The following is a 13,907-nucleotide window of genomic DNA, read 5'->3' as shown; positions in this document are numbered from 1 at the left end:
CAAGGTCAACCTCCACAGGGATAAGTCAGGCGGAAATTACGTGCCCTTGATGGGGTATGATGAGAATGAATTTTTCTCGTGTCTTCCCCACCCCCCAAAAAAACTATAACCCCAGTCTAATCAAGACAAAGACATCAAATAAACCCAAATTGCGGGACATTCTACAAAATGCCTCACCAGTTCTCCTTGAAACTGTCAAAGTCATCAAAAACAACGAAAATTATCTGAAAAACTATCAGAGTCTAGAGAAACCAAAGGAGATGTGGTTACAAAATGTAATGAGATATCCTGAATGATATCCAGAAAAAGACATTAATCAAAAACTAAGGAAATCTGAAGAGAATATGGACTTTAGTTAGTAATAATACTGTATCAGTATTGGTTTATTAGCTACGACAAACCCACCATACTAAAGTAAGACGTTAATAATGGGGGAAGTTGATGAGGGGCATATGAGATCCCTCTGTACTAGCTTGGCAATTATTTTGCAAATATCAAACTATTCTAAAATTTAGGGGGGAATGTAGAGCTCAGTGGTAGCATGGGTGTTGGGCATGCACAAGGTCCTGGGTTCAATCCCCAGCACTTCCATTAAAAAAATAATAAAATAGAATTTTAAATTTATTTTAAAAATACTCAATAATATGCCAAGTATATATAATTAACCAGTAAAATGGAAAGAATTATTTAGGGTATGAAATAGCTTAACTTATGCAAAAATATTTTTATAATAGGGAATGTTCTTCAATGTGTGTGATTTATAAAACGATTTCTAGTAATGTTCATTCATTGTTATTTTCAGTTTTCCTATTTAAAGCTTGGAAAAGAGATCTGTAGAACTTGGAATTGTATCGCATTTTGTCTTTCTGTGTCACATTTGCAAATTAATTCACATGATAACGGTGCATATGGAGTATAGCTTTGTCCTTTTGTCTCTGGTTAATCTTCCTTTTGAATTCACACTTCATGGCTGGTGGGGAAAATAATTTGTTTTATGCCATTCAAAACTTAGTCTGATCCGACCATTCAAAATCCCTTTAAATGTTGTTCACTCTCTCAAGGAAGAAGTATTTCAGTCTCTCAGTCTGCACCATCTTCTCAGCTGAATTTCCAAGACAATGACTGAGTTCACTGGGGGAGAATGTGACCCTGTGCAGGCTTGTGGTGGAAGGAAGAGTCGGTGCCTCTGGATCCTCTGGTCTCCAAAGAAATCTTCTGCCACCAGATTGCCAGGCATCTGTAAGATCTGGTGCTGGGGACGTTTCCTGGTGAACCTGACGTCCCTTCTTTGTGCCCGCAGAGAGCACGTGAGGACTTCGAGCTTCTGGCATCACCCTAGCAGGCTACAGCAGCCAATATTAACTCCAATTCAAGGTGCTCTTCCAAAAGCTTCTAATTCATTTTTTTTTTAAACAATCATGAATATTGTTAAGCTACATCTTGAGGTCAAAATAAAACGGTCAGAGTTAACCTCTTCCTATGCTTTCAGATCCATCCTGAAAGTGGAGATCCTTCTTCTCCCTCTGTAGAGGATTTTCACCAGCCAGACCCAAAATAGAGTCGTGTAGAGTTGGATTATGTCACTTGGTTTCTCTAAGGTCAGATGTCATAACCCCCTGCTTTCTAAAGGGCTTGCTGTGTGCTTGCTGATCAACTAATTCAGAACAGGGCCGGTACAACCCAGTGCTTCTGAAGCAGTGTGTGCTCAGACCCCTAACCGCTATTGACAGAAGGATTAGGTTTATAAAGACCAACTAAGCCTTTTGTGAATTAGCAACTAGAGAAACATGGAAGTCTTCCTTGTCTGGCACTGCTTGGACTTCCCTAAAACGCAGACGGACGCTGGGCCTCCTCTTACTCTGAAGCCCCCTGTGACTATGATGGGAAACCTCAGGCCTTCCGCTTCCTTGTGAGCAGTGGCGCTTGTAGCTGGAAAGCTCCTTGTACAGATAGGCTGTGCTCCTTGTACGCCTTGTCACGCCAATAAAGTTACTGAAGTGAGGCTGACAGGTCAGAAATGGATTGGGAACGATGAGGGGAATGGTGGCCTCCCCACTTCCAATTCTTTTAAAGGTTTGATCTTTCTGTGCCAAACGGAGAACTTTAACTCTCCCACCTCTTAGTCTGACAGGACAAGAGAAGGTTAAAGAGATTACAACTTTAATACAAGACTTTTCTGTCCAGAAAGAAGACTCTAAAGTAAAATTAGCTTTCCCCTTCACCTTCTACTCTTTGCTTCATACTCTTTGAACCAGTGATATGAATAGTCAACCTACAAATCTGGGTGGAAGACTGAATCCCATGGGCAAATAACGACTCGGAGGACTCCAAGATCCCTGCGCCTAGCTCAGAGCATCCTGAGTCCCTCACCACCTCTCTTCCACCTTCAAGCCTCCCATGCTCTGTGGAATCCCACTTATCCCCACGGGCCTACTGTAATATCCCCTCTGCTTGGAAGTCTTCATTTATCTCAATCTATCCCTCTATTCTGAGCTTGAAAAATTCATAACACCTTCTGGGCTTCTCTCACTCCCAAATGGTACCTTAATTCATCTGCTCACATTGCATTACATGATTGTTTGCATCGTTATTATTGTAGAGAAGATTGGGAACAGTGTCTTGTGCATCTCTCTATTCCCCATACCTAACTTGTGTCTAGAACGTAGTAGGTGCTCAGGAGTATTTGTTGAATAAATTAACGAATGGAGGAGTACTAGGGGCAACATTTGCAGATAAAATTCAGGGATTATGATTGTTACATGTTCTTAGGGAAGAATAGCTGCCCCCACTACAGCCTCAGAAAATGAATTATGACTGGTATAAGGCTGCAGTCTTCCAACCACCCTCTACCAGTGATTGAACTAGGAGGGGGCGAGTATCCCTTCCATCGCCATGAAACATAAGGGAAGCCTCTGAAAAACTTCTGGGAGGGCATTTGCTGACCTCACAGCCTTTTTTTTTTTTAATGGAGGTACTGGGGATTGAACCCAGGACCTCATGCACACTAAGCATATGCTCCACCACTAAGCCATTATCCTCTCCCTGCTGACCTGATAAAAAGAACAGAAACATACAATGTTCCTCTTTCTACCCCTTGTCTTCTGCGTCTTTCTATTCCTAGTGCCTAGTTTTGTGTTGGGACACAGCAGGTTCTCAGTAAATATTTGTTGAATAGGTGAATGAATGAATGAATGAATGAGTACTAGGGGCAACAAATGCATTACCTGCTCAGGCATCACCTTGAAAGCAGCTATGGAGGCTGGTGCTGCAGGAGCCATCGTGCGCCCGTGAAGGGAAGCCTGAGCATCCCAGATAACATACCAAGCTGCTGAACCAACATTGAGCATCCATCCACTTTGTGATGTGAGAAAAGCAAGCCCCTACTTATGTAAATACTTGCAGCCAAAAACATCCAAACCAAATACAAGTATCATATTTTTATCCCTGTTGCCTCCTTGCTACCTACTGTGTTCAGCCACACCTCTCCTTATGGGTGTGTCTCCATGGTATTGACAGACTTCACAGTCCATGGGAGAGAAAACTTGAGATTCTTCTAGATCTATACATTTCTACATGAATGGAGGCAGGCTAGACATTTAATTCTAAGCATATCCCAGTAATGGGACGTAAACTGTGTGTCCATAATCAAGGAAGGCAAAGGATCTCATCTTTATCCATCCAATCTTGACTAGAATTCTAGAAAAGTAACTCTTTGTAGGGGAAAAGAATTAGCAGTCAAAAAGCTGGAGAAATACATGATACTATCCCTAGAGGATGCGTGATTGAGAGCAAATTAAAAATCTTGAAACAAATTTGATTTGAAAAAAGTCTTGTTTTATGTCTCACACTTGTTTGATTCACAGAAACTTTTCTGGTTTGCATTTGGGGAATCATCGGTATTGCGTGATGGGCAGTGAGACCTCCTTTCCAGTGCTGCCTCCACTGGTTTCTAGATCCACCGTTCAGAGATGGGCAAATGTAAAGCAAGCACTCTAGCTGCTCCTGGGGAAGCCCAAAATGCACAGGAGCCTGACTGGGAAGTTGAGTCTTTTCAGTAATGTTAGCTGTATGTGGCTTTTAATGAGAGCTATGCTTCTCATTAGTTTGCTTGTTTTCTTTAGGAAAAAATGTTTTCTTACTAAATATGAATTTAGGCCACACAGACTCCAGATAGTGCCCTCATGCTGGGAGACTGGAATTGCCAAAGCCCAACCTTGACTCTTCTGCAAAAGCCCCAAACCTGAGCCATTAACCCAAACTTTGGGAACTAGATGACATCAGACCATTGAATTCTCAAGTCTTTTATATGTTGAAGGGCAAGGTCATAGGACCGGGGCTGTGCCTACAAGAAACATATGTATTCAAGTAATCATAACCCTGGGAAGAGAGCAAATTCTATGCAAAGAAGGAAGAAGCAGATCTAGTTTTTTTTAAAAAAAAAGAACCTTTTCCTTTTTCTTGTTCTGTAAAAGGTTGGGTCTGGACTCGTGGACAGAAACATAAACATGCCATGTAGGGGAAGGGTGGCTACCTCCCATCTACGGAAGATAAGTAGGTCCTGCACATGGTTGTTGACAGAGTCTAGGAAGAAAGGTGCCCAGGTGGGTATCCCTGTGAGGGACGGGGTGATGGATTCTGAGAGCAATCCTGTCTGCTGTCCTGACCTCGGAGATTTAATTCACTTTCTGTGCTCCCAGAAACACTTAAAAGTTACAGCCTAGCCTCAGTTTCCACTGGGGGATTACAGGAAGGATCTGTATCCACCCTCAGGATGAAATAGGATAGAGAAAAACAAAAGAACAGGAAACTGGCCACAAGACGAGGGAAGAGCAGAGCAGTGGTCCAGAGCCAGACAGCTGGATTAACCAGCAAACAACCAGGAGAGACAATGTGGAAATGACCAGACTTCCTAAACAGAATAGGGCCTCCAACGATTGTGACAGAAACACCGGAGTGATGAATCTGGAACATGTGGGAGGCACGTTCAATACCAGACATGGCTCATACATTTCTCTGACAAATAAGGAAGCAGATATGGTTCTAATGAGAAGATCACCTTGATGGGGGTGCTGGTTATTACTCCTCGTGGGCAAGGATGACAACATGGTGGGTATTTCTGAGCGTGCTGGAGGAATTCCAAAGGAGGGATTAAAGGCAAGAGGAAATCTGAATGTGAAAAGGACAGTATTTTAACCCTACTTACACCTGGAGACAACTGCCTTTGTTATTTCCTGGTAGGCTGCACACATTACCACCCATGGTCTCACAGTTTCGCCCAGCAGTCTTCCCCGCCTTCCCACTTACCGAGTATTAAATACGCGAGCATTTTTTTAAGAACTAAAACAAAGGGCATTCTACAATAGTTCCAGAGATTTGTCGGCTCTTCTTTAAAAAGCATTCTAGAAGGTAAGGCCCAGGGGATCCTCACCTCTGACAGAAAAGTATTCTCTTTTCTAAACACAAATCTACTATGGATGTTCTGCTTTGAAAATTAACGTGATTTACCTGTTCTGTGTAAAGAATAGTAGTGAAATAGCTGACCAAATGGAACTGGAAATTCTGACTCATTATGAAAAAAAAAAGTAACGCTGTAAATACAATTTAGAATGAGCTGGAGCCAAAGCAAAACCAAGCTGCCTATGTCATGGTGGTGTTAACGTTTAGGACACCGTGAATATTAACTCCGAGTTTGCTACTCACTGGGGAGTTCTGTGGAACAATTTGCTTAAATTCAGAGGCTAAAACGCCTTTTTTAAATGTCAAACGTGTATAGGGGAAAAAAAGGGAAAGAGCAAGGTAAATGCAATTAGCAAAAACAGAAAACTGCGGAAAGTGAAATCTTGGCGCTTGTATTTTGACCTCACGTAGAGATAAATAGGGCCGTGAATCAGTGAGCATAAGGACTCTGAGTCCAAGACCGGCCTTGCACGGCTGTGCTCTGGATGCTGCCAGGGGAGGCACGGGTGCCATCAGCTTCTGACTGTACTGGCCGCCTCGGGCTTACCAGCAAGGGACCTACGTGAATCGCGTTGGGGACCCGTATTGCAAAAGCTGCACACAGGACATTATGTTTGCAGCCCACTAACCATACAGTTTTTAATCTAGAATGAGCCACTTACATCTTAAGTACTAACAAGCAGCATTTCAAAATAGCACTTTACAGAGACATAATGATCAACCACATTGACTCTGTGGTATGCCTGTGAGGCTCTCTATGGGGTTGGTTTTTTTTTTTTTTAACTTTTTTGACTTTTAAAAAAAAATTCCTCATGTCTCTGTACCTCATTTTTTTTCAGGGTGGTCCTTAAATGACAAAACACATCACTCTGAGGAAGAATCGCAGTAAAGAACTAGGAGGTTTCATCCACTGAAGTCCATCAATGGCATCTTGTGATTGAATTAAGGCTACAAGGAAAGCTACAAAAGCCACCCAGATTGAAGGCCATGGGGCAGGGCACCTGTCAGGATGTGGGAAAGACTCTAAAGCGTACATTCCACTCGAGGAGTTTATCATGAGAAAACCACACATCGGACAGTATTATTACTGTAATACTGTACAGATATTCCTTTTTCTTTTCACAAAGTTTGTTAATGCTTTTACATATAAAAATTATCTAGACTGAAGAAATCAATGATGTAGTATACAAATCCCTTTGGAGAAACCTCTGTAAATGACGTGAATTGAAGAAAATAGAGAAAACTCAAATGTGAGAACAGAGAATTTATTCAAAGATGACTAAAGTATGGCTCTTGCACTTACATGGCACATGGTCTATGCAAAAAACTAAAGATATCAGGTAGAAAGAAGTAAATGCTATAAATGAGATGTGTGTGTGTGTGCGAGAGAGAGAGAGACAAAGACAGAGACACACACAGAGACAGAGAGAGAGAGACAGAAAAAGAGAGAGACAGACAGAGAGAAGACATTGAGGGTAAGGAAGCAGTTTGGGGGAAACAAATTTTTACCAGTAAGAATGACTCTGCTGAGAGAAAATGCTCAAAGAGAGGACATGTGGCCATGAATGACCAGGGACTGGAAGCCTCAGCCACTTCCAGGAAGTTTGAGGAGGAAAGGAAGAACCCAAAACCAAATCAGGGAAAGCAAAACCCTCTCTGCTCTATTTAACTTGCCATGGCAAGGTTGCGTATCTCTGAGGACTGGGGTGCCTTGCCACTGCATAGCAACCAGGTGGGAGCTCCCCAAGATGGCCCCTGTAACCCCAAAGGAGGCACTGCTCTCGTGCCCTAAGCCAACCGAGGAAGCTCAGTCACCAAGTGTCCTGTGCAGCCTTGAACCAACTCCTAGACAGCTGGTGGTGACTCCAAAGAAGTGCCAAGGGAATGTCATTCTCCCTGAGCCCTTCTCAAAACCTCTCCAGAATCCCACAAGTAATTCAGTGCCTGGAGACTCTCTGGATTTTGAGATCTTGATTAAAGGATTGACATTCAGAGGTACCTGCTGAATGGTGGTGGTATTTATCAAACCGTCTATCCATTTATTCATTCAATCAACAAACATATACTAAGCACTCGTGTGCCAACTCTGGGGAAAAAAAGAAGACCCAATCTCTACCTTCCAGATGGGGACGGATGGGTAAACAAGTAAGCACACGAAGGATTGCCAGCACCACTAGAGAAGAGATGAGAACAAAGAATTGGAGAGCTACGTAGACACAAAGGAAGGAAGAGGAGGCATGCTTTTATAAACCAAATTGTGTCCCTTCAAAATTCATACATTGAAGTCCTAACCCCCAGTACCTTAAAATGTGACTGTATCTGGTGAGCAAAAATGAGGGATAATTCAAGAGAAAGAACACCCCTGAGACAGAGGGGAGGGTAAATGTGGGATCCTCTGGTTGGCCTCAGTCTCACTGGCAAAGGAGGAAGTGAAGTAGTCCACTGGGATAGAAGAGGCATCCTCAAAAGAGGAACAGGAGAGGCTTTGCCTCGGAAGCTTGACAGCAGCAGATCTTACTCTCACTAGCAATGCTCTCCAGTCCAGGATGGATGTAGGAATGTGGGTCCTGTTTTTCCAAACTTCCAGAAAAGTAAAAGAAATCTAGGGGAGTACACGGAACTATGTTCAACATCTCGTAGTAACCTACAATGAAAAAGAATGTGAAAAGGAATACACGCATGTACGTGTATGACTGAAGCTGTACACCAGAAATTGACACAACATTGTAAACTGACTATACTTCAATTTTTTAAAAAAGGAAAAAAATAAATAATCTGAGGGAAAAAGAGAAATCTAGGGGTTTGTGAATGATTCTGGGATCTCATAACACCCTGGGCCTGCCTGTATCACTGTGTTTACACTCTGAACTGGCATCCCTGGCTAGACTTATCTGGTCCCCACTAGGTGATAAACTTGAGAAAGGGACCCTGTCTTAGCTGACCTGGAAGCCATGATGCTTTGTGCTGTGCCTGCAGACAGGAAGCACGTGCTTCATGTCTGAGGATGGAGAAAAGACAAAAGAGGGACTGGCTGACCATGGAGTCAGAATCTGAGATGTCCAGGAGGGGATTCATCAGTGAATGAAAGGAGAAGGCTCACCGTCCTGAGGGAGGTGGAATCACACTGGAGCCAGCTCACACTAGTTCCCAAGAGTTAATGTGGCGTCTCTTCCCAACTCCATGTCAGTGAAATCACATCGGCAGCTTAAAAATCATCAGTGACGGGAATATTTATACCATGGTAATTGGCAAATGCTACCCATCAGAGCTTCTTTTTTCTTCTTTTTTTTTTGAAGAAGTGGTTGTTAAATAGTTACCAGCACACCACTGGATAACACCCAGATTCCACACAGGTCGGACAGTACAAGTGATGATTGGAGACTGAAGACAGGGAAGGGGGCCTCTACACAAGACAGCAGCCCCAGGTCCTCTCTGCAGAGGACACACTTACCAAAAGAGTCACCCAGAATCAATTCTCGTGCCTTTGCTGTTAAGGGAGGGGTCGAAGTGCTCCCGTCTTGCTGTCTTCCATCTTCTGTCTGCTATTATGACCCCTGGAAATGACAAAGAGGAAGAGGAATAAAAGCAAGCAGTACCGAGATGAGTTGGTTTACTATCACCTTTAATTCTCTAGGGAATTATTTTGGTTTTGCCTTTAGCTTTGGAAAGGGGAGAGGAATGAGAGAATGCTCTCGGGAGTGTGCACATGCACAGACCAGAGGAAGGGGGTGATACAGACAAGACTTTGAAGGGACATGTCCAATCCCCTCCTGTGTTTAAAAGCTGTAACCCCTTGGCAGGAATGGTTGAAAAGAGTCTACATGTTCTTTCGTAATATTATCAGTATTATCCAACACAGATAGTATGCCAGGATATTTTCCCACAACTCACTCAGCTCTGTGTAACGCTATCTCAGTCATGGACACTAGCATGGCCTCAGAGATCAAAAGAAATTAGAGCAGGGCCAAGAAAAGTCGAGATATGGATTATACGAGGTTTACTAAAGATTCACAATCTTTCCCAGGGACAATCTTCAGTCTGATAGTTGGGAGCTACTACATTAATAAGTGTAAGTCTACACTGGAACAGCCAAGGCCATTCTGTGAGAAGGTAAAGAATTTTAATGCTGATAAACAGATGGTAGGAGTGCATTCTTGTGCTGGCGGCACACGTAGGAGTTGAGCCCCAGGGAGACAGCAGCGTGTGTGGTCAGGCCGGGCAGCTGGGACGCCTCACCACCACTGTCCTCGGCACATATTTTATATGCAGACAATTTTGAGGGAAAAATAAAAGCTCTATCCAAACAAAAGAATGTTTATGTTCAGAGTAATAAAAGAGAAATTATTAACCAGGAAGTGTATCTTATTAAAACAAGGCAATTCGGGGTATTAACCCAAGAAAAAGTTTGCAGATCATAAGTAGTTCACTTGTAATAACTCTTGTAATCTACATGGTTATTTCGATTTAAAATGGACAGCCTAAAATAGATAACAAAAAAATCCTACTGTATAGCACAGGGAACTACATTCAATATCTTGTGATAACCTATAATGGAAAAGAATATGAAAAAGAATATGTATATGTATGGCTGAATCATTGTGCTGTACACTAGAAACTAACACATTGTAAATCAACTATATTTCAATTTAAAAAAAGAAAAAAACTAAAATAAAATAAAATGGACAGTCTGAGGTTTTCTCCTCCACTAATTTAAGTTTTAAAAACATGATAGATATTTCCAAGGAAAATATGAAATGGGATCAAAAATTATATCAGAGTTACATTTGACTGTTTTGAAACAACAGTGTATAATTATTAATCCATGATATTTAGAGTTGAAACTTTGACATTTCTTTCTTGCACTTCTGTTATTTGACACTTAAGCAATTTATGGCGTGTACAGAATGAGCTACACTGCCAGAATAACACAACCAAGTTTTAAGTTAACATAATCTAATCTATGCATTCACATTCTCTACCAGTGTTTAAATGTTCATTGAGTTCCTAAGGAAAATAAAGAATACCTTTTTTAAATCAAAACTATTTAGCTTTGTCTTTTTTAAAATTTGTTGGGTTTGGGGAGAGGGGGGCGAGGAAAGAAGGTAATTAGATTTGTTTGTTTATTTAATGGAGGTACTGGGGACTGAACCCAGGACCTCATGCATTCGAAGCATGTGTTCTACCACTGAGCTATACCTTCTCCCCAGGGATAATTTTAATAGCAATTCATATTTCTGGATTTTTAGGGGTTTTTCAAGTAAATAAACACCAAATTTTGTCTGACAGATGAAACTCTAGTTGAGCAAGATGACAAGGCTATTCAGGAAAGTTTGGGCGACCACGTATAAAAGGGCAATGATGAGCCAGTGGAGCTGACCTTCACATTCCTGCTCAAAACAGTAAACTTCTCTTAAGTAGTAGGGTTTGAAGATTAAGTTCAAAATATCACAAACCTGGTTCTGTAATTCTACTTCTTACAATGTAGTCTCAGAAAAATTTCTAAAAATAGAAAAAGCTTCAAGCTCAAAGATGTAGACCTAGCATTATTTATAATCGAAAAATTTTAAATGACTAAACTGTCCAGTAATATTTGGGAATGTCAGCTGGAATATACCAGCACCAGGGGATATGTGAGGGGGTTTTGCATGACAGAGTCATGTCACCAGGAGGTCCCATGGCCCAGAGTGAAGATCATGGTACCTGGATCATTTCTCCAAGGACACCGAAAAAGGTCAAAGACAGTGTATCTTTTCTTTTTTTGAGCTAGCATAAGGTGATATTCTGATGTTTACAGCCACTTCTGTGATTGATTCCACTTGTTAGTTTTGAAAGCATCATCAAATAAGTCTAAATATTTAAGAGAATGCAAATTTTGCCAAAATGTCAGTGTATTATAGAGCTGACTCTGTAGCTAACCAGAGAAAAGGGAGTGCAGAAAGACAGCAAATTTCCTGTTCTCAAGTAGGCTAGCACACTAAATAAATAAATAAGATAAAATAAAATAAAAATTGGAAAACATGGGGAAAAAAATCATTTAAGGGTACTTTAAAATATAGTATAAATGAATGTATCAACACTGAAAGGCTTTACATTAAAAAAAAAAAAGGAAATAATACCATTTGCAGCAACATAGATGGACCTAGAGATTACCGTACTAAGTGAAGTAAGTCAGACAGAGAAAGACAAACATCATATATCACTCATATGTGGAATCTTAAAAAAAAAAAAAAAAAGACACAAATGAACTTACTTACAAAACAAAAACAGACGCACAGACACAGAAAACAAACGCATGGTTACCAAGGTGGAAAGGTGGGGAGGGGAGGGATAAATTAGGAGTTTGGGATTTGCAGATACAAACTACTATATACAAAATAGAAAAATATCAAAGTCCTACTGTATAGCACAGGGAACTATATTCAATAGTTTTTAATAACCTACAATGAAAAAGAATATATACATGTATAACTGGATCACTATGCTGTCCACCAGAAACCCACAAAACACTGTAAATCAACTATACCTCAGTTAAAAAACAAAAGAAAACAACACACACACTAGAGGCTTTAGCGCATAGGGGCTAATCCAGTCCGGGGGTGACGGAGGCGCGCCCCGGGGCGCAGCGGGTCAGGACCGCGCAGCGCTCAGAGCTCGCTGCAGACGCTCTGTAAAGTTTTAGGGGCACGAACAGAGTACAGCCCTGCTCCAGCCAGTGGCATATTTGCTCACTTCGTAATCTGCTTCCTACATAAGCTGTTACTGAATGGAAAACAAATGGCCTGCGCAGCAAGTCTGCGAACAGATGGCGCTTCTGTGTGATGAAGAAAAACTGAGGGCAGAGGGACCGCAAGTTTAAAAAGGTGGCTCCGTCCCCTCCCCCCACCGAGGCCCGGCTTCCTCCCGGACCTCCTCGGGTTGCCGCATCCTTCTCGTCGGCTCCTCCCACCTTTGTTAGGATGAAAGGCGTTACAGGTTAGAGAGAGAGAAGATGAGGCTTAATCCCAAATCCCCCGTGTGCGTTTCGGGGGAACTCTTGTCTCCCCAAGTGAAATAAAGAGGCAAAGGCAGCTGTAAAATGGCAGCGAGGCCGCACACAAAGAGCCCCGGGCATATGGTGCCCTTCCTTTCTCCCGGGCCGGGGAGCCTCCCTGGTCATGCTGGGGGCTTGTTCTTAAATATCATTTGGAAGCTATTGTTCGTCTGAGGCCCCGAAAAATGTGGCCGTCTTACCGAGCTGGAGGGAAGAAGAATTTTAAAAGGATTTATGGAAATGCCTGGAAATTTTGCCAAAATGTCAGTGTACGAATCGTCTGTGGAATGACATCTGAGGCAGCTCCACCTCCGTGCAGGAGTCTTCCTTGTTGTGTACTGTGTGTGTGTGTGTGTACTTCCCTGTTGTTCTTTGGTTCTTGCCTTGTTTGGGACCAGGATTCTATAGCATTACAGCAAAAGCGGTGTGCTACATGTGACAATGGCCACACAAATCAGATCTTCCAGGCTAGCTCCTATTTCAAACATTCTGTTTCTCTGCATCTATTTAGGACTCTCCTACTTGTCAGACCATATGTTGCCCAGGTTTTTAATTACAAAAATAGATCCCTCTTGGTCCTTTGTTTTTATGAAACAAGTACATAGTAGGCCTGAATAAATACTGTGGGAAGGAAGGAAAGGAGACTGACTGAATGAACAAAGTGTTGCAGGAGGACGTGTCAGGAGGTTTAACTAGTCGTGTTAGCACTGGACCAAGAAAAGACCTCTGGGTCGTTGGTTTCTTCATCTAGAAAATTTCTAGACAAACCTAATGCATTTCTGAGATCCATCCAGACCCCAAAATCTATATTCTAATAAAAAAGCACTTCATCTAACATTTTTAAGCTCTTTTTCTTGGTTCCTGGTCTGATGACTTAATTGTGACTAATCAGATGTACCAGTCCTCTACTCGAACAAAGGCAAGTTTCTTTATCCTATGGTAGGCGGCAAGCCCAGGACTGGAAGTCACTAAAAGAACACTCTATAATGGGGGGTGAGAAACTAGGTGATTTAGGCTTCTTGTGTTTCTTTAAGAGGAAAACAACTATTAGCTTTAGGGCAGAGGGGATACCAAGGTGTAGAGGCAAAAATTAAAGAAAACTTAGGCAATAATTTGAATAGATGATTTAAGAATAATATACTAAGTAACTTGAAAGACATAAAAGTGAAATATGAGCAATTTGGGGCTTGCATGGGACTGTTCTATAATGAAGACAAGACATCTGAACTTACAGCCAAAGGAAGAACGCCTTATACTCAACGGCATGCACTCACAATGTGGTCCCAGTTATAAGAGAAGACGTGAGGACTACTTCTGAAAATAATTTTTATTCTAATATTTAATTTTGCTGGAAAGAGTGTTGTGATCAAATGCAGTAGTTAAAGGAAAGCTGGCAGAGATATAAGAGATGCATTCTTTC

The 13,907-nt window shown here is 41.8% G+C and overlaps 1 non-coding gene across 1 annotated transcript; it reads right to left on the bottom strand.

Moving 5' to 3' along the window:
• Nucleotides 1-10,585: 10,585 nt before the first annotated feature.
• Nucleotides 10,586-10,660, bottom strand: TRNAS-CGA (transfer RNA serine (anticodon CGA)). Its single transcript has one exon. It is a non-coding gene; the product is annotated as a tRNA-Ser (tRNA).
• Between the last annotated feature and the right edge of the window lie 3,247 nt (nucleotides 10,661-13,907).

Source organism: Camelus bactrianus, chromosome 5 (assembly GCF_048773025.1).
Source record: "Camelus bactrianus isolate YW-2024 breed Bactrian camel chromosome 5, ASM4877302v1, whole genome shotgun sequence".
NCBI classification, from domain to species: Eukaryota; Metazoa; Chordata; class Mammalia; order Artiodactyla; family Camelidae; genus Camelus; species Camelus bactrianus.
The sequence above is the reverse complement of the archived record's forward strand: the minus strand, read 5'-3'. Positions and strand labels throughout refer to the sequence as shown.